Raw genomic sequence first — 20358 nt, 5'->3', positions numbered from 1 at the left:
CCCTGACTCAGGTACCGTCCTGCTTTAACCTGCGTTACCTTCCTGTGCAGTGCCCATCTCGCTCCCACTCCTCAAAGGCAAAGCGGCGTGAAGGATTCTTCAATTCCCCATCTCCCCCTCACCCTGTTGGACTTCTGGGCCCCTCACCCCACCAAACAGCCCCCCTCATGTTCCCCCAGCCTTGTTGTTGGCATTCCTGGTAGATCCCAGGCACCACTGTACCTGACCTCTCAGCAGCAGGGGACAATTGTGACAGCTCCTTATCGCCAGCTCAGTGCCACCGTATCTTCCTGCTTTCCTTCCTGCCTCCCAGAATGTCCCAAGTCCCTCTGACTACTGAGCATGCGAGTCCTGCAGAACTCAGTCCTGGGCGTTCCCCTCTCCTACTCTCCATCCACACCTTTGCCTGCTTCCCTCGTCTATGTAAGAAGACACGGTCACTCAGTACGTGTGCTGATGAATGAATGAATGAATGAATGAGCTGCCAGGGTGGAGCGAGCACGCCAGCACTCTAAGTAACTCCTTCCAAGCCTGGCTGGCATTGACCTCTGCAGGACCACTCAGGACACCCCCACCAGGGGGCTCCCCAGGGCGTGGCTTTGCCGCAGCTGGCCAGGACCGCCTCCCAATCCTTTCTGAACCTGAACATCGTTGCAGAGGTGGGATGGTGAAGGCGGGCTCGTCCCCTGGAATTCTGTGTTTCCTGGGTACTTGCAGAGAACCGTTCTCCCCGCCATGTTCCTTTATCCACCCACTGATGGCGCAAATGTCCCGTTTTGGAAAACGATCCTTTCCCATGTAATTATCACAGCTTTGTGAGCTGGCCCCAGACAGGTGTCATAGCAATGACGCCAGTGGTCCCCACAGCTGGGGAAGCCAGGCACCCAAAGCTTACTCCCTATTCCGAGAAACAGCACCTGAGAACCTGATTTTGGTCGACTACTTTAATATGCTATAAATGAAATAAGTACATTGAATTTCCACGGACAAATCACAGACGACAATGCTTTCTTTAAAAATAAACACCACAGGGGCACCTGAGTGGCTCAGTCAGTTAAAGAATCCGACTCTTGATTCAGCTCAGGTCATGATCTCATGAGGTTCATGAGTTCGAGCCCCCCCCTTCGGGCTTGCTGCTGTCCGCCTGTCAGCCCAGAGCCCACTTCAGATCCGCTGTCCCCCTCACTTTGCCCCTCCCCCGCTTGCACACTCCCCAAAACAACTATTTTAAATAAATAAAAATTTAAAAATAAAAATAAACACTACAAAAATGTGTTTGATTTTTGGGGGTGTTTAAAAATAAAAGCACGAGTACATGGTGACAAAATCCATTAAAAGCAAAGGCCATTTGAGTTTTGTCTCACGGCAGAATAACAAAAACATGACAGAACCCTCAAAAGCCATTTTGACATGTAATTTTATCTTTCCTGACAAAAGTTATCAATTTTGTCATCAGCAATTGTCTCGACATAAAAAAAAATTTAAACTTTATTGCTACTATTTCAGCAGCTGGGAAAAAGAGGGAAAAATCAAGCATTCTTTTACAGCAAAATGCTTTCGCCGATAAATAATACAGTAAAGTTATGTATGTATGTGTCTATGCATATATGTGTGTGTGCTCTTCGATTTTAGATAGCACTTCATTCTCCTGTTAATATGCTACACATGAATTTGAAGCTAAAAATATATTAAGCATTGATATATAAAAGGAACAATAAACCCTTAAAAAAGAAAAAAAATGAATTAATAACACTACTGGGATAATTTGTTTGTAATTTTTGTCTTGACTGTTTGGGTCATATTTACTGCTTTGAAACTTTAACGTGGACATACTCGAAAGTGCCCACTTCTACAGAATTCCCATTTGATTTTCCGTTTAAAAAGTACCAGTCTCTAAAAACAGTTAGGGAGGCAAACCATAAGACACGGTTAAGTACAAACGAAGGGTGCTGGCAGGGTGTTGAGTGGGGCGTGGGCATGAAGGAGGGCACTTGTTGGGATGAGCACTGGGTGTTATATGTAAGTGATGAATCACTAAATTCTACCCCTGAAACCATTATCTCACTGTACGTTGACTAACTTGGATTTAAATACATTTTAAAAAACGAAGTCTCATCAGAACCTGGGTCTGCTCTACACTGGGCAACACCTCCACCTAGTGACCTTATGGCTTCATTACACAGCAGCCAAAAAAAATTCACCGCATTCAAGAGAAATCTTTTTTAAATTTTATTTTATTTTATTTTCATTTATTTTTATTTCATTTCGAGAATCGTATTTACGTATTTATTTAGAGAAAGTCTTTTTTCAAATAGTAACAACCGTTAAAACAATTAAATGTATACATTTATACAACCCATAAGCAAAGACACCAGACCAGGATATTTACACACGCAGCACACATCAAATACATCTTAACATTTTGTAAGCGGAGAATCATTACCTTTCTGAACAACCTAAAATGTTCCATTTCCTGGGGTTAAGTTCCCGAAGGTATTTTAAAGAACGTTAATTAAGTTACGCAGGAAAGTATGAACTATCTGTTAACCACCCAGACCAGGGCTGGCAAAAAGCCAAAATGAGATTCATTCATTCAACAAATTGGTGCCGAGTTCCAGCCAAATGCCAGGCACTGTGTGGTTGATACACATGAATGAGACGATCCCTGCCCTTAAGCAGCTTGGGGTCAATGCTTGTCTTCTCTAAAGTGACTCTATGATAATTAACCCCAAGCCATCAGAGATAAAAGGAACACCCACATGTAACAAAAGAAATGTAAGCTCCCCGTTTACCTGTGCAAAGTAATATTACTCAGTGATTTATGACCTTCTTACTGTGTGTGCCTAAACTGCCATGAAACATAGCAGGTACTCTGCACACGTTTTTCCATTCCAAATTTAACGTTGCTGAAAACACAGTGAATGCAGGCTTTACTGTTTCATACCCACGTGAGGGGATGGTCTCCCGCAAAATTAAAGATAGCCAGAGCTGCCACCCCTGCTCTTCCTTCAAGTGCAGGAAATAAAAACACATTTGAGTAACAGTCAAGAAAATAATATCTAAGAGTAGATCTTAAAAGCTAAAATATTATGTCCAAGATGATGTTATTAGACCAAAAATGGTCACTGCCTCATATGCCTTGGCTGACACTCTTCATATGCATTAGCGTTTCAAAAAGCTGTGTTTACAATTATTATCTGGTCTACTTGAGACCGACACTCTGAGGTCATGCATGAGGTCCCAGCAAGTCCACACTGGTAGCAGACATGATCTCGGGTTTGGGAATCTCTGGGTCCGGCTGCAGGGCCAACTAAACAAACACACTGTCTCGCTGAATAGCGCATGAATAGCAATCTTTTGAAAACACGACTGAGCTGGAAAGACAGCAAAGGGAGACGTCCCACCCAGACAGCAGAAGATGGTTAGCACGTGACCACACAAACCTTTGCTGAGCACAAAATTCTTGCCAGCATGGACACAGAAAAGCAAACGAGTCAGTAAAGCACATAGCACGTTGGTGGTTAAGTTCTATGGAGGAAAAAAGCCAGGGAGGGGCAGTGCAGGGGAGATGGTGAGAGCACTGGAAGTCAAGATAGAAAGATAGAAAGGCGATTATTTATATTTATAATCTCATAAATGTACCACAGCGAAATTGCCGGATCATACGGTAGATCTATTTTTTGATATTTTGAGGAACCTCCACGGTGGCTTTTCCGTATGTTCTGCACACATGGGCTGCACCAGGTTACGTTCTCGCCAACAGCGTACGACGTTTCCCTTTTCTCCACATCCTTGCCAACACTTGTTATTTCTTGTCTTTTTGATAATAGCCAGTGTGCAGTGACATTTCATTGCATTTCCCTGATGATGAGTGATGTTGAGCATTTTCTCATGGACCTGGTGGCCATCTGGATGTCTTCTTCGGAAAAACGTCTAGTCGGATCTTCTGCCCATTGGTTAATAGCAGAGTCGTGAGAGTTCCTTGTCACAGCCTGAGATGGCTTCTTGATGTGGCAAACACCATCATCGTCTGGTCCACTCTGGTCAGGAAGATCAAGAATTGCTTATGACCATTCAAATCTAGACCCTTCTCTCCCTGTTCTTCTCTCTCTGCTCTGCAGCTCTGATGAGAAGCAGAGGAGTGTTTGCTCCCTGCAGGTAGGATTTCTATGCCAGGGGCCCCTACCTAGCTCCCAAGAATTGCTTCGTTCCAGGAATGTTGGGACCAGGTCCTGCAAAACAAATTCATCTCAGTTGGAACCTTCATCCATGACCCACACCTGACTTCCCTGCAATTTCCTAGGGTAGTAGGCTGTGCCATCTGTGGAAAGTCTGGAAACCACACAAGGAACCAGGAATCTCCGTGTTAAGAGATTAGAGATTCCAGAACGCGAGACATAGATTTACCACAGGGTGGGATCCACTCCATGCTGCCTTCATCGTCACATCCCCAAGTACGCACCTACGGCTGTAAACACTGCAATGCTGAGTGGTAGAAAGGATTTCAGAAGGTGCAGAAGACTGGGAGGAAACCAAATCTGCCTCTGAACTTGAACTCCCTCACCAAAAAGTTTGTGACACCGAGTATATCCCATCACCTCTCTGAGATGGTATATCAACCATCTCAATGGTTGCTGCTGCTGGTGTGTGTGTGTGTGTGTGTGTGTGTGTGTGTGTGTGTGTTTTAAGGTAGAATCGAATACAAAGGAGAGTGAATGGTCTTCTGAATCCAGAAGGGTACACTTAACCAGTGCTTATCGCTTGGCATGTGGCTCATTCTTCACAGGTGGCATCTTATTTGATGGTCGGAACAAGCAGCCGTCACTGGCCATGCCCACGGGCAGAGGGGGACACTGAGTCTCCGTAGCCTCTCACCCCGCCCCTGGTGACTCAGCGGCAGCTGTAATCTGCCCTGGGCCCTCCGGCTGCCAGCCTCCCCTGCACACCCATCGCCCGCGTTTTCCTGTCCCCGCGCCCACCTGACTCCGCAGAGACGCGCAAGCACCTACCAGCCCCCTCCACAGCCGAGTCGACTTCCGGGGGCGGCTCCCCGCGGCCGGAGGCGGAGCTGCGCATGCGCACAAGGCACGGCGGGGGTGGGGGGGGAAGGGGGGGTTCATTCCCAAGGTGCTGTGCGGTGAGCTCCCGCGAGGCTCCACGCGGCCGTAGTCGACACCGCGGAGGGGACGCGTGGAAGTGACGGTGTCTGTCGCGGGAGGTCCCCGCAGGGTTGTGGGGCGATGGGTCAGCTTCTCCCCGCGTGCGGCCCCGCTCCGGGCCAGGCCGCGCTCGCTCCGGGAGACCCTCCGGCCCGCCAGGCGCCGCCCGCCGGGATCCTCCCGAACTCCTGATGAGCGGGTAGGGTCCCGTTTCCTTGGCAGGGTGATGGGGAGTGAGAAAACGGTGCAGGGGGCCTTCCTAGGGCACCGCTGCCCCGTGGGAGGAGGCACGAGTTGTCTGGTAGAGAATAACTAACACTGACTTAATCAACGTGAGAGCCGTCTCCACCAACCCCTCCAAGAGTGCGATATGGTTTTGCCCCGGCCTTCTCCCCCGGCGCTCGCTCCTCCGCCCGTAACCCTCCGGCTTCTGCCCCGCCGGCACTTCGGAGATTTCTCAGCTTCTTAGGGGACATGTTTCGGGCCTTCACTTAAGGTACGGGCCGTCTGCGGCAGCATTGGAACGTCTGTTGAGATTTCCGCCTGGTATTCGTTTCCGTGATGGTGGTCGTGCTTCCTTTCCCGTGTGTGCGTTTCCTTCTCGGATCAGACCCTTCTCCGGTGTTCCTGTCCTCTGCGTTCCTTCAACTGTTAACTTCAGCCATCGCCTAAATGCTTCAATTCCTTGAGGACACAGCTCCCTCCCGAGCACCAGGCCACCTGCTTCGCGGACACGGCCCTTTGCGAGCCCTGCAGTGATCTCAGACTCCGCACCTTCCACCACAAGGTTGCACCTTCCTCCTGTGCTCCTGACCTCACCGAAGGATAACGTTCACCCAGCTGTCAGGCCCCAAACCTAGGGGTCCTGCTTCAGTTCGTCCTCTTCGCGTTCCTAAGAGGTTATTAAGTCATTTATCTTCTCCGCATCGCATCCCTAAATTACCGCAGCTGCCCCATTGCACTGCAATCCGTCTGTATTTACCACCGGGGCCATCTTTTCAAACCGTGAGTGTTATTGATGTTAATTCCTCAGTTAATAATTCAGTTTTCTGTCCTGCAGGATGAAAGCCAAACCTTGTTGTGCTGTCCTTAGGACCCTGGTCTGTTTGACCCCTTGCCCTCCATTTCTCCTTGGATTGGACTCTCTCACAAATATCACACACTTCATTCTAACCACACAAAAACAGAGTCTTCTGGGGGCGCCTGGGTGGCGCAGTCGGTTAAGTGTCCGACTTCAGCCAGGTCACAATCTCGCGGTCCGTGAGTTCGAGCCCCGCGTCGGGCTCTGGGCTGATGGCTCAGAGCCTGGAGCCTGTTTCCGATTCTGTGTCTCCCTCTCTCTCTGCCCCTCCCCCGTTCATGCTTTGTCTCTCTCTGTCCCAAAAATAAATAAACGTTGAAAAAAAAAATTAAAAATTAAAAAAAAAAACAAAACAGAGTCTTCTGAACTAGCCAAAGGGCTCCGGGCGTCATCGTCAGTGTTTCTCAACCTCCACGCTATTTACGTCTTGGACCAGATAGTTCTTTGTTGTAGGGGACTGACCCGTGCGGTGGACGCTCTTTCGCCCCGCACTTGGCCTCTACCCATTAGATGCCAGCAGCACACCCACCCTACCTAGATTTTATCAAAAGTCCCCTGAAAAACAGCCCCCAGTTGAGAACAACTGGTATATGCATTTACAGATGCTGTTCGTTTCGCCTATGTACAGTAGACGTCTGATAGATAATCCCAATTTGAAAATATTTAGTTGAAGGAATGACAATAAAAATAAAACAAACCCAGAGAGTGGGGCATGTTACAAGACAACTGATCTTATCTCTTCAAAAAATCAATGTCAGTTACCATATAGAACAAATCATTAAAAACGAAGAGTGCCGAAACTGGTAAATATGTGGATAAATATACCTTTTTTTTACCTTTTTAGAATAAATTCTTGGGGCGCCTGGGTGGCTCAGTCAGTTGGGCGTCTGATTTCAGCTCAGGTCATGATCTCGCAGTTCATGACTTCAAGCCCCATGTCAGGCTCTGTGCTGACAGCTCCGAGCCTGGAGCCTGGTTCGGATTCTGTGTCTCCCTCTCTCTCTGCCCCTCCCCTGCACATGCTCTGTCTCTCTTGCTCTCAAAAAGAAACATGAAAAATAAGTAAATAAATTCTTGATAATTTACTGTTTAAGCAAAAATGATACCCAAGTACAACGGTATAATAAGAAATATAACAGAAACAAAATGTATGATAATAGCACAAAAGATTGGAGCATTAAATGGAAATATATTATGAGGATTTTATGATACAGGTGAATTGGTACCATTATTTCAGGGTAAATAGCAATAAGTTAAAGATGCATAATTGTGATACTGTAATTTATAATAAATACGTATTTGGTCTTCAGTACATCTCTGACACAGACCTTCTAAAACCCTTGGAATTTCCTAAGGGATGAGAGTAATAAAGATGTCTTTTGTTATGTTAAATCAGGTGACTTTGGAAAGCACCAAGAATGGGGCCTGGTCTCCAGGGAACCCAACCACGTGATTAAAATGTGATTGGAAAGTTGGAACTTTCAGTCCCACTCTCTTCAATCTCTGGAGAGGGGAAAGGGGCTGGAGGTTGAATCCATTACTAATGGCCACTTGATGTAATCAGTCATGCCCATGTCATGAAGCCTCCATAAACACCCAGAAGGACAAGGTTCAGAGAGCTTCCAGCTTGGTGAATACGGGTTCAAGGAGGTGGTGGGCTAGACGAGGGCATGGAAACCTATGTCCTTTCCCTAGAACTTGTCCAGTGCATTTCTCCCATCTAGCTGTTTCCGAGTTCCTTTTAGAATAGACCAGTAATAAGTAAAATGTCTCTCTGAGCTCTGTGAGCAACTTTAGCAAGTTAATTGAACCCAAGGAGAGAGTTGTTGGAGCCTCTGATCTACACCCTATAGGTCAGAAGCACAGGTGACAGCCTGGGCTTGCATTGCAACTCATGTCTGAAGTGGAGGGGAGTGGGCAGTCTTGTGGAGCTGAGTGACTATGTGATCTGGCAGTGTCTCCAGGTAGATTGTGTCATAGTTGACTTGCGTTGTAGGACACCGCCCTGGTGTCAGAGGATTGCTTGGTGGTATTGGAAAACTCACACATCTTAATTGGAATTAGAATTGTAATAATATAAATTGGAGAGCAACCACTGAAAATGAAAGTGGTACAAATAAAAACTACATCAGAGAAAAATGGGATCGTAAAATAGAGAATTAATCCAAAAGAATACAGGAACAAAGAAGAAAGAAAAAGAAGAGATACGACAAATAAGAAAGATGATATATTTAAAGCCAAATATGCCACTATATTTATATTACTTGTAAATGTTCTAAATACTCCCAATTAAAACATGGACATTATGAAACTTAATGAAAACCAAGACTTAATCATATGCTATATACAAGAAATGCTTTTTAAATCCAAAGACACACGTAGGTTAAGAGTGAAGGATGGGGAAAAAAGGTAAACTGTGCAAATTCTAAAGTAAGATCTGCTAGAGTGGCTCTACGAATATTGGACCAAGGAGATTCCTGGATAAGGAACACTACTAATGAGAAAGATGAAATTTTCATAATGATAAGATCAATTCTCTAACATAGCTATCCTAAATGCATGTGGATCCAATAAGAAAGCTTCAAAAATATATGAAGCCAAAATTGTTGGATGTGAAAGGAAAAAATAGAGAAATACACAATTCTAATTGAAGATTTTAACAGTTCTCTTCTTTCAAAAAGACTTGAAAATTTGAAACTTGAAAAACTTCAAAGTTTTGGTAGAAATCATTACCTTAACAGCCACAGACATCAGAGAAGCACTGCCATTAGATATGTTTCATATGATTATGCCTCTTTTCAAAGAATTTGCACCACTTCAGCAATGTTTTTATTTGTTATCCAAAGGAGATCAGCCTATTTTTCTCTGCCTATTCAGTTATAGACATTATTACCAAGTAATGGCTCATTACTGACGGTTATCCTAAAGACAAAGCAAAACACGTCCAGAGTCAGAGAGTAATCAATCCACATGCACACACAGTATAGTTTATTTGTTCACAAAATGGTTATGGGACATACATTATGATATGTATACACGTTTGTTCTGTATTTGTGACATGGAGACTTACACACTGAATTTCAATTCCACATTCACAGAGATATGAGTTGACTGTTTACACTTCCATTTGTACTTACCACAGAAAGGTTTTCTTTGAAGTTTCACAGAGAAATAAACATAACACTGATGTGAACAGAGGTTTCTGCCCGAGTTTCAGAGATTTATTTCTTTTTCTTCCAAATTACATCAAATAACACATGCTTCTGGAGTGGTCCTTCTGGCCCACACGTGAGGGTCAGTGATCACAGCCCTGTGGGCGGCTTCCCCTTCCATTTGGGGACTCTGAAGGAACAGCGACACTTGCTGTGGCGGTGTCGGACCATTTGCTTCTGATGATTATCTGATGTTTCAGGAAATACCAGCTCATCTCCATCTATACGTATTTTTAAACAAATAAGACAATAGCATCCTTTAAACTGTTAAAATGCCTCCTCATCCGTTAATTTCACATTAATCTCACAATAAAGGAACTGCACAAATACCATACTGCTCCAGTTTTTAAAAGTTAAAACTTTATGCTGATGGCATCCATTATCCATTGTCAAGAATAGGAATGGAGCAATCATGAACAGAATTTAATGTTCAATTTAAGCAGTACTTGAACAATAAATCTGTGCTGACTTAGATCTATAAAACAACATCCTTTCTTGAGAAGGAGAGAGCAGTCGCATTGGTGTCTTTCCCCTTTGTTTGGCCCTCATGTGTCTATACTGCTTTTCTGCTACCAGATTTTTGTGGCATAAGGGCATTAGAATATTTTGTTGATGCGGCAGAGAAAAATGTAAAGGGTGAGTCTTTCTATAAATAAAACAATTACAATTATTGTAACAAAGCACAGCATTTCTGAGGCCCACTATAGGAGAAAGAGGTGCAGAGGTGGGGTAGAGTGACCCCTCCCCAACTCCCCTCTTTTAGAGGAAAGAATCAGCCTAGCCTCTATTCTCTGCTGCTTCTGATCTCAGAGGAGGATGCAACTCTTCTTTAGACCCCTAGGAGTCCCGAGGCCCACTCTATTTTAAACTGTCACCCAGAAACCCTCAAAACTGTCTTAGACTTTAAAAAGGAAATACGAAGGCTTGTTACAGGTTGACTTGTGTCTCCTCCTGAAAGATACCGATGTCCTAACCTCCAGTACCTGTGAATGTGACCTTATTTGGAAGTAGGGTTTTTATAGATGATCAAGTTAAGATGAAGTCATTGGGGCTTGTCTCTCACAGCCTTCAAAAGGAGCAAACTGAGACCCTGATCTCAGACTTGTAGCCTCCAAGACTGCGGGGCAGTAGGTTTCTGTGGTGTAAACCCCCTAGTCTGTGGTACTTTGTCATGGCGGCTCTCGCAGATCAATACTTAGCTACACTATGCATTCCGTCCTATCAAATAAAATAAGAAAAAAAGAGAAATGAATCCATGTGGCTTTTTCATACCCCAAATCTGCTAGAGTCTAAAAATAGAGGTGGGGGAAGTTGAATTAGGGCTGGGGGACTGCATCTGCTGTCAGCACCTTCTAGACCCTCCGCGTGCTGGCAAGGGAACGCGTCTTCACAGTGAACCTTGTACGTGGTGATTTGTGTCTACAGGTGCTCATGTCCAACCACGCCTGGATCGGTGCTGCTGAAAAATAACTGGAGAGTGCCAGAAACAAGTGTTTTATCTATACAGATAGGCAAGGGTGAAGGAGAGCCACTCTTGGCCACCAGCGCGTTGAATCAACGTCATATCCCCTACTCGCTCACTCTGTGATGTCGGGCAGTCAGCTAGAGACATGGTCTCTTAGAAGTAGTTCTGAGAAGTTGTTTCTTACTTGCCATTTTATTTTTGAAATATATTAATCTAAACTGTCTCCGCAAGTAAAATATTTAGGGACCCTTCACTGTTCAAGGGTCAAACTTAAAATAATAAAAAGTAAGATTACCATTTCAACGAATACTTTTAAAAATTAAGCTATAAGCCTATTTGCTTATATATAAAGTATTAATTATTAAAATCTTCCATCTAAGCTCCTCCCTCAAAATACTAGAGTCTCAAAAAAACAAAACAAAACAAAACAAAAACAGCACACAACAGAAAGATACCAAAGGGAATGGCTGGTGTTACAAAGTCACGTGAATAAAATTTCAGAAACATGAATATCATAGGTTAAAGAAACCTGAGAATTGCTAACAAATAGAAATACATTCAATTTTTAAATTAACCTTTTAAAAAGTTACTAGAAAGAAAAGGTTAATTTCAGAAGATTCATCTGCCTCATAAATCCGTTTTATCAAACAGTTAATGTTACTGATTCACATTTAGAATGCTGGAAGATTTTCATGTTTTATGTAGTCGGGCAGCCCTTGCAAAAGCTTTTCCAGCTGCTGATATTGTTTAAAGTTGGGCAAAATGTCACATAATGGTGACTACTTTCTTCATCCTATTCCTGTATAAACTTTCTTTGATATACAGTTCATACTATATATAAACATCCCCAAATTTAATCATTCTTCAATCTTTTTAAAAAAGACCTTTTCTTACAAAATGGCAGTTTTTTACTTCCAAATTTTTATCTATGTTTAAAATTATTTGTAGTAGAGATACAAAATTTTTGTTTTATTGTGACTCTGTAGAACCCTAATTGAGAATCTTAAACACAGCTTTGGTTATTTACTTTTTTTTTTTAAGCTGTAAAATTTTTCATGGGATGCAGTAATACTAAGTGAAAATTAGTAACAAAAGTAACTTGAAAGTGGGACATTATATTTATATTATGTTTATAAATACATATAAGTGCCCTATTTATTTATGTCATGACAGCCCTATTTTATATAATGCAAAAATGTATCACAAAATAGCTTTTGTACTACTAATAAAATTAACCAATTTGGGTTTGGTGTGGATTTTTTTACTCTAGTTTAGGCTCCAAATTAGTACATGCACATTGGCAAGTACAGTAAATGCATAAGTGAATATTCCTGTTTCCGCTTTCTGTCAGTAATTCATTAGTCACATGATCTCAATGTCAGATCACCTTCATGAGGGGGACAGTCTGGATCCATTCCCTGGAGTTCACGTCAAAGACATCCACTGCATTTTCACTGTACACGGAAAGATATGGGGCATTGTAACCTGGGAGATGGGGAGCAGGTGACAGCAAGTTGGGCTTTAGGATTCATTTTTTAACTGGAATTTTTGTTAAAGTAATTATAAATTCACATGTAGTTTTGATCAATAATACAGACAGATCTCTTGCATACTCTGCCCAGTTGCATTCAATGTAAGAGTTTGCAAAATTGGGACACTGACATAAATCAACTCAACCCACCCATCTTAGGCAGATTTCCCCAGTTTACGTGTGTGTGTGTGTGTGTGTGTGTGTGTGTTGGTCTGTACAGTGTTATCACCTGTATAGGTTCATGTATCCACCACCACAGTCAAAATACAGAATATTTATGCCGCCACAAGGATCCCTCAGCGGTCCCTTTTACAATCCCACCCACTTCCCCCTCCTTCCCTAACTCCTGGAAATCAATAATATGTCCTCCATTTCTAAAATTTTGTCATTTCAAAAATGTGTGTAAATGGAATCACACAGAATTATGATAAATTGTAGTTGCTAAGCCCTGATCCATTAAAAAAAAACAAACAAAAAAACAACAGCGGGCTGTTTCCTGACCCCCTTCTTCACGCAACAAAACCAAGTGCCCCGGGCCTGGTGTTCCCCAACCCTCAAGCCATAACACGAGGCAGACCCACTCTTCTTCCGGATAGAGTGGGATTCCCAACCGTAATGCCAGGTGAGTCCAGAAGCACCAGCAAGGGGGATCAATCAGGAGCCCACCCTTAAAAATGGATTGGAAACCCAAGAGAACCCAGTTACAGTATTGTGATTATATAGTTGCTGCCTCGAATATTTTTTTACCATGGTTAAAAAATAAATAAATGATGTACATCGGTCACATTTCAGAGTACAACACAAACAGTAAAAGTCTAACAAAAAGCTTTCTAACATTTTCATCTAATAGCAGCTTTAAGTAATTGCACAACATTTCAAAATCTGGCTCCTAAACTAATGCAGTTCACAGCAGAGTAGAGCAGAAGATTAGAAAAGTATATGTGGAGAGTGAAACTAACAAAGCAGTGAAAACTTGCAGCCGGTCACATTTCTGGAACTCTCCACTTTACTAATAACAATTTAGAGTTCTCACCTCTCAACATGAATGTCTCCCCATTAAAACAACAGCAATATAACCAACAACCCTTCCTATGCTACGCCATCCTCCCTTTCCTTACAGCCAAGCCCTTAAGAGTGCCATCCACCTTGAGTGCCCCCGCTTCTCAGCCTACTCACATCACAGTCCAGGCACACCTTGTGCCTCAAGTCCTTCATTAAAACTGCTCTCCCTACAAGTCTTCAACCACCAATTGTTGCTGAAACCAACAGGCACATGTCAGCCTGTCTTATTTGCTCCGTGACACTCGACTCCCAGAATTCTCCTTTGTGGGCTTCTCCCCCCTTGACCGTCCCTCTAGTATTGGTGTCTCTTGGCTCTCTGACCTGTGTCCTCCTTTCTATTTACTCTCCCGCTGGCAGTACAAACCCAGCAAGTCCAAGGAATCAGGCTGACAACATCAGAAACTTGTAACCCATTTTAGCGTTGCCACAAGTAGATGACTAGACATCATGTGCCCCAGTGGGCTTCAGTATGACGTATACAGCATTATTCATGATGTATTCTTTGGTAAAAGTCTTTAGAGCTCATTCTCAGTTACAGAAAATTTAGGATATAAAGGAAGAAGCTAAAAAGCACCAGGAGGAAACAGATCCGGCTTGTGGAACATCCTGTAGGACAACAAATCAGCGGCATGGAAGACCATTCAAGATTAGATGATATTTATGATCTAAGAATAATATGCAACATGTGGGCCTTCTTCACATTTTGATTCCAAGGAATACATTGTCAAAAGAGGCATCTTTGTGATAATCAGGAATATTTAAATATGGACTGTGTACTGGATGGTAACAATCATTGGTAACTTCTCCAGGGGTGATAAATGGCAATGTGGTTTTATGAGAAAATGTCCATATTTTTAGATACAGTGTAACATGTATTCAGGTGGAACAACAATGACTTCTAGGATTTGATTTAAAATATTTCAACAACACAACCAAAAAGTAAGAAGTTAAATGATGACATCCTTCACCCCTTGGGCAAGCCCACCCTACCTTGTGTTTTATGAGTAAATATCAGTGGCATCCACACATGTGCTCAAGTTGGACATCCAAGAATCATTACGGATTCTCTGTATCTCAGCTTCCACTTACAATCAAATGTAAATTTTTGTCAGTTATATCTCTTCAATATTCCTCAGATTCTTTCCTCTCCACCCAAACTCCTTCTACCTCACACAGCTTTAATCCACAGTTTCTACAGTGACTTCCAAGTAGGTATCTTGGCCTCCAGTCTCACCTTGCATAGTCTTTAACCTAACCATTGGAACCTAGGGATTTTTCTGAAATGCAAATCTAACCATGTCAGTGCCTACAAAACACCTTCTGTAGTCTGGCTCATGGGCACCCTCCAGCCCCATCTCTTGACCTGTAAACTTGAAGCCCACGCCTGAAACACTGAACCTTATTATAGTTCCTCACAGAGGGCAGTATGGATGGCCTGTTCCAGTTAGGACAGAGCAGCTGATACTGGGCATGCCCTGCCACCATCAATAAGTATAAAACTGGAAAAAAATGTATGACGTAACTATGTTTAGGTATTAGTATATAGTGCAGGACTGTCATCCCTAAAAAAGGAGAAAGACACGAGGTAGACCCCACACAGAGCCCCAGCAGAGAGTGAAAGTTTTTCTGGGTACAGGAAACATACTAATGTGTCTGGAATTTGCAAGGCAGAGTACACAGAGGGAAGAGCCCCAAAAAACATGTCCCAGACATCTGCACACCAGTTCCCTCAAAGTCCCTGACCAAAGCTGCTCATGGACAGAGCAAAACTCCATGAGACTTGCTCAGAGCACTGAGTGGTGAACACAATTTCATGGGTATTAGAGTGCTGGAAAGATACTAGATTTCTGACCCAGACAGACGTTGGTGAAAACCCTGAGCATTGAGCTGAGACCCCAGAAAGGCCATTCTTGAGGAACAAGGACTAAAAGAAAAGCTAAAATAGGCCCACCCTAGCAAAGTCTAAAGCCATGCTTCCGCAAAACCAAGACGGTCCATCAATAGATTGATTGCTTGTCAGAACAAAACATACCACACTCTCTAGAGAAATACATAATATAGTCCAGAGTCCCTATGTCATAGCATTCATAATGTCCAACAGAGGATGACAAAATAATAAGATGTAAAAAAGCAGGAAAATATCATTCTTAATCCAGAAAAAAATCAATAGGAATAGACCTACAGATGAGCCATATATTGGAATAATTATAAATAATTATTATAAATAGTTCAGGACTTGGCGAAAAATATAAACATATTGGGAGGACATTTCACTAAATAACTGGAAATTTCAAAAAATGAAATTATAAATGGAAGAATGCAGTATCTGAAATACTTAATTCCTGGATAAACCAGGGAAAAAAAGATCAGAGAAATTGAAGATGGGGTCCATAGAAATTATCCAAACTGAAGGGGGGGGAGGATTTAAAAAAATAAAAAAACCAACCCTCAATGACCTGTGGAACAGAATCAAGAGGTCCAATAAACATGTAATTTGATCCCCAGAAAAGAGAAAATAGGGTTGGAAAAACTTGTGAAAATATCCCAAAATTTTTCCGAAGTTAGATTATCAATCTTCAGATCCAAAAAATTTTGAAAACCCCAAGCAGAATACATACAAAGGAAACTACCTGTAAGCCCATCATAGTCAAATTGCTGAAAACCAAAAATAATGAGAAGATCTTAAAAGAGGCTAAATAGAAAAGACACAGATTTCTCATGAGATTGCTCATCAGAAACAATGGAAGTCAGAAAACAATAGAATGACGTTTTTGAATATGGGTTCAAAGACAAAAACACTTCTCATTCTTTAGCTGACCTTCCCTGACCCACTGGTTTAGATTAAGCATCCTTCCTGTGTCTTCCTGTGGAAAATGGTGCTCCCCCCATCATAGTACTTGCTTAATTGTTGGTCTTATCTCATGATTATAACCTCCATATGGACACAGACTAGTCTTATGTTTAATATTGTGACTCAACCCTTGGCAGAGTAAGTTGTTCATATTAAGTGCTCAATACTATTCTCTAAGTGAATAAAAAAGGCTGTATTTAATTTATGAAATGATGGCCTGCGTCAATAAAATATGAGCTAAAGTTACTTAGGAACATTATATGTATATTTTACATAAACTAAGCCTAAAAGGCAATATATATATATATATATATATGGTAACTATCTTATAGTTAATTAATGTGTATATGATTTTCAGTGACCATGAAGAAAACCTATTTAGGAGCCTACAAAAAGCAACAATGTGGATTGAGGATATATTCAGGGTAAATTTCTCTTACGAATATAGTAAAAGTTAAAGGCTAAGTTATCACATGTGTGACTTAGATATAACTCCATTACAGCTATTCTACCTAAAAGACAGAAAAATCAGGGAAAATCGTCAGTGATGCTGTTTCCAAAAATAAAGCCTGTCTTTAACAGTAGAGGATATAGAAATGTAATTGTAAAAGGCGGGAAAGGTACAGAAAGAGAAGGGAACAAATCGTAAGGTCGCCTTACGGCAATAGGTTGGCATTTCCGGCCACATCAGCTCAACTGGCCTGGATCGGAGGCCCCTGCTGTCAGTGTAAATTCTAATGCTCTTAAAACACAGCAGACATTCAATACTGGAGATCTCAGTTGCGCAGAGAGCATCCTCTGGTTGATGTGCAATAAATGACACTGTAGGGTCATGTGAGTGAAGCATCGTGTATGGAATTCCTTCTCTCCTCAAGGGGTGTCTCAGGAATCCTGCCTGGAATCCCACGCCAAGCTGCTCACTGAAGATGGCCATCCACTGGACCTTGGTTGGGATTTGGAGCTCTTTAAATTTTCTGTGAGATAGTTTCTTGCTCTGGAACAGCTCATAACAAAAGACTTGGCTTTTCCTTGCTACAGAGAGGCATGTATGGGCCCCTTGGCACACTGTTCCAGAAGTCATTGTTTGGCATCCTTTGGTTTCTGCCAGCTTGTGAATGTCAGTCTTCCGTCCATCCAAAGCTGACATGGGGAACAGTTGCGCACGGTGACTTCTCCCAGGGATCACTGCAACCATCTGGCCTTGGGGGATGAGTTCAAGCTGATGAATCTTCTTCACGTCACCAACACGAATAATTTCTACACAAATAAATGTAAGTCATTTTTAAATTCAAAATAATCTCTCTCTGTTTTGAATGTTCTCTCAACTTTCCCCAAAAGCAGTTGAAAAAGAGCCAATAAAAGTGATCTCAGAAATCTCAATGTCATTAGCTTGAATAAATTCTTTACAAATAAAATGGCCAGTCACCTTCAAATTAGCAATGCCTTCTTTAAAGATTTTTGTAAATGAGGTATCATTGAGGTATGCCATTATCTTAATTTCAGGTGCACAACAGGATTCAATATGCGTATATACTGCAAAAGGATCACCACAATAAGCCTACTTAGCATCCAGGACCATATATAGTTAACAGAATTTTTGTTCTTATGATGAGAATTTTTAAGACCTACTCTCCTACCTTCTTGGCATCTTCCAAATTTGCAATACAGTATTATTAACTATGGTTACCGTGCTGTACATTATACCCCCAAGACTCATTTTTCTTACTTTAACTGGAAGTTTGTGCCTTTTGACCTCATTCATCCATTTTGCACCCTCCCTCCCCCACCTCTGGCTAACACCTTTCTGTTCTGGTTTCTATGAGCCTGTTTTGTGTGTGTGTGTGTGTGTGTGTGTGTGTGTGTGTGTGTGTGTGGTTTCCTGGGTGGTTTTTGCTTGTTTTTTTTTTGTTTGTTTGTTTAGATTCCACATGTAAGTGCCATCATACAGTATTTGTCTCTGATTTATTTCACTTAGCATGAAACCCTCAAGGTCCATCCATGTTCACAAATGGTTGCATATCTTGGTTATTCTAAATAATTCTGCAGTGAACGTAGGGGTGCAGATATCTTTTCTAATTAGTGTTTTTGTTTTCTTTGGATAAATGGCTGGAACTGGAATTGCTAGGTCATGTGATAGTTCTATTTTTAATTTTTTTGAGGAGCTTCCATTCTGTTCTCCATAGTGGCTGAACCAAATAACATTCCAAGCAACAGTGTACAAGAGTTCTCTCTTCTCCACATCTTGCCATCGCTTGTTATTCTTTGTCTTTCTGATGACAGGCCTCCTAATATTTAGGAAGTGATATCTCATTGTAGTTTTTATTTGCATTTCCCTGGTGATTAGGGATGCTAAGCACCATTTCATGTTCCTGTTGGCCATCTCTATGTCTTTTCTGGGGAAAAATGTCTATTCAAATTCTCTGACCATTTTTGAATCAGATTAGAGGTCTTTGTGCTATTGAGATGTATGATTTTTTACATATTTTAAATATTAACCCCTAACCAGATAGGACTTTGCAAATATTTTTTCTTATTCACTGAGTTGCCTTTTAATTTTCTTGAAAATGAAACCATTTGAAAAATGGTTTCCTTCACTATGAGAAGAATTTCTCTTTTTTTTATTTTTTAATGTTTTTATTTATTTTTGAGAGAGAGAGTGTAAGAGACCGTGAGCAAGCAGGGGAGGGGCAGAGAGAGAGAGGGAGACCCAGAATCCGAAGCAGGCTCCAGGCTCGGAGCCGTCAGCACAGAGCCTGATGCGGGCCTTGAACCCACGAACCGTGAGATCATAACCTGTACTGAAATTGGATGCTTAACCCACTGAGCCACTCAGGTGCCCCAAGAATGTTTTCTTATTTTCAAACTCTTTCCCAATTATTACTCCAATGGATCTAAGTAAAATCACAGTCATAATCTCAGGGTGGGTAGGTTTATGAGGGAGGAGAGGAGGGAAAGGATAAGAGATCAAAAATCATTTAGGTAAAAAAGAAAGTAGTTATTCCAAAAACAATATAATTACCTGAATAATAAAATTAACGTATTAAGCATAATAGGTGTAAATAAGTTAAATTGTTATTTATTTACTTATTTTATTAAATAAGTTAACATAACAAACCCAAGATTCTAGGCAGCAGGGCAAATACCAATCACTGTCCAAGAAATGGAAACATGCTACTTTCTCAGGGGAAAAAAGATCCTTTTTCCCGGCATTCAGTTGATCCTTCGTTACACAAATCCGTGTTGAGTGGCTACTATGTGCCAGGCACTGTTTAAGTGCATGGAGCGTGGTGCCACACACAGAGACGAGTTCCTGCTCTCATGCTGGACACCTGGCAGGTACTTCCTGGGCCTCCTCAGCAGGGCTGTGTCACCCACACAGCGCGGGAGGCCTTCGGTTCGGAGCACAGCTGATGGACATGTGGGTTCTCCTTCAGCTAAGCCACGATTCAGGTGCCAGACATTCGCGAGGACGGCGGTGGGGAACGGCTTCGTTTGACTTCATCTGGTCCCCCACTTCTCCCTTCAACAACCGCGAGCACCCAAACAAAACAAAGAATTCTGCCATCTCCTCCAGGAAATACTCAATTATATGTTATTACTCGTTGTGGTGCCCATGTAATAGTGGGGGGGAAGGGGAACCAAGCAGAATATACCGTGTTTTCTTTCGTGTTCCAATCTGAAGACGGTAAACTGAGTTCTTACGGTGGACTTATTATATAAAATCACCCGTGATGATATTTAGACTCTGGGGGATTATGGATCTCTGGATATTAGAAGAGTCGTCGTTTGACTTAAAATCACATCGAACCAGGGGCGCCCGGGTGGCTCAGTCAGTTAAGTGTCTGACTTTGGCTCAGGTCATGATGTCACTGCTTGTGAGTTCGAGCCCCACGTCAGTCTCTGTGCTGACAGCTCAGAGCCTGGATCCTGATTGGGTTTCTGTGTCTCCCTCTCTCTGCCCCTCCCCTGCTTGTGTTCTGTCTCTCTCTCAAAAATA

At 42.4% G+C, this 20358-nt stretch overlaps 1 long non-coding RNA gene across 2 annotated transcripts in view; it reads left to right on the top strand.

Annotated features, from left to right (window-relative positions):
* The first annotated feature begins 5141 nt into the window (after positions 1-5141).
* Positions 5142-20358, top strand: part of LOC123381796 — an 82213-nt gene continuing 66996 nt past the window's right edge. The window contains exons 1-2 of one of the 2 annotated variants that reach the window (XR_006589240.1): positions 5142-6164; positions 17400-17632. This is a non-coding gene — a long non-coding RNA (uncharacterized LOC123381796). The remainder of the gene's footprint in view (positions 6165-17399; positions 17633-20358) is intronic. The other variant, XR_006589239.1, reaches the window with a different exon arrangement.

The sequence above is a fragment of the Felis catus genome, chromosome D4 (assembly GCF_018350175.1).
Source record: "Felis catus isolate Fca126 chromosome D4, F.catus_Fca126_mat1.0, whole genome shotgun sequence".
Classification (NCBI taxonomy): domain Eukaryota; kingdom Metazoa; phylum Chordata; class Mammalia; order Carnivora; family Felidae; genus Felis; species Felis catus.
Note: the sequence above shows the minus strand (reverse complement) of the source record. Positions and strands in the feature narration are given on the sequence as shown.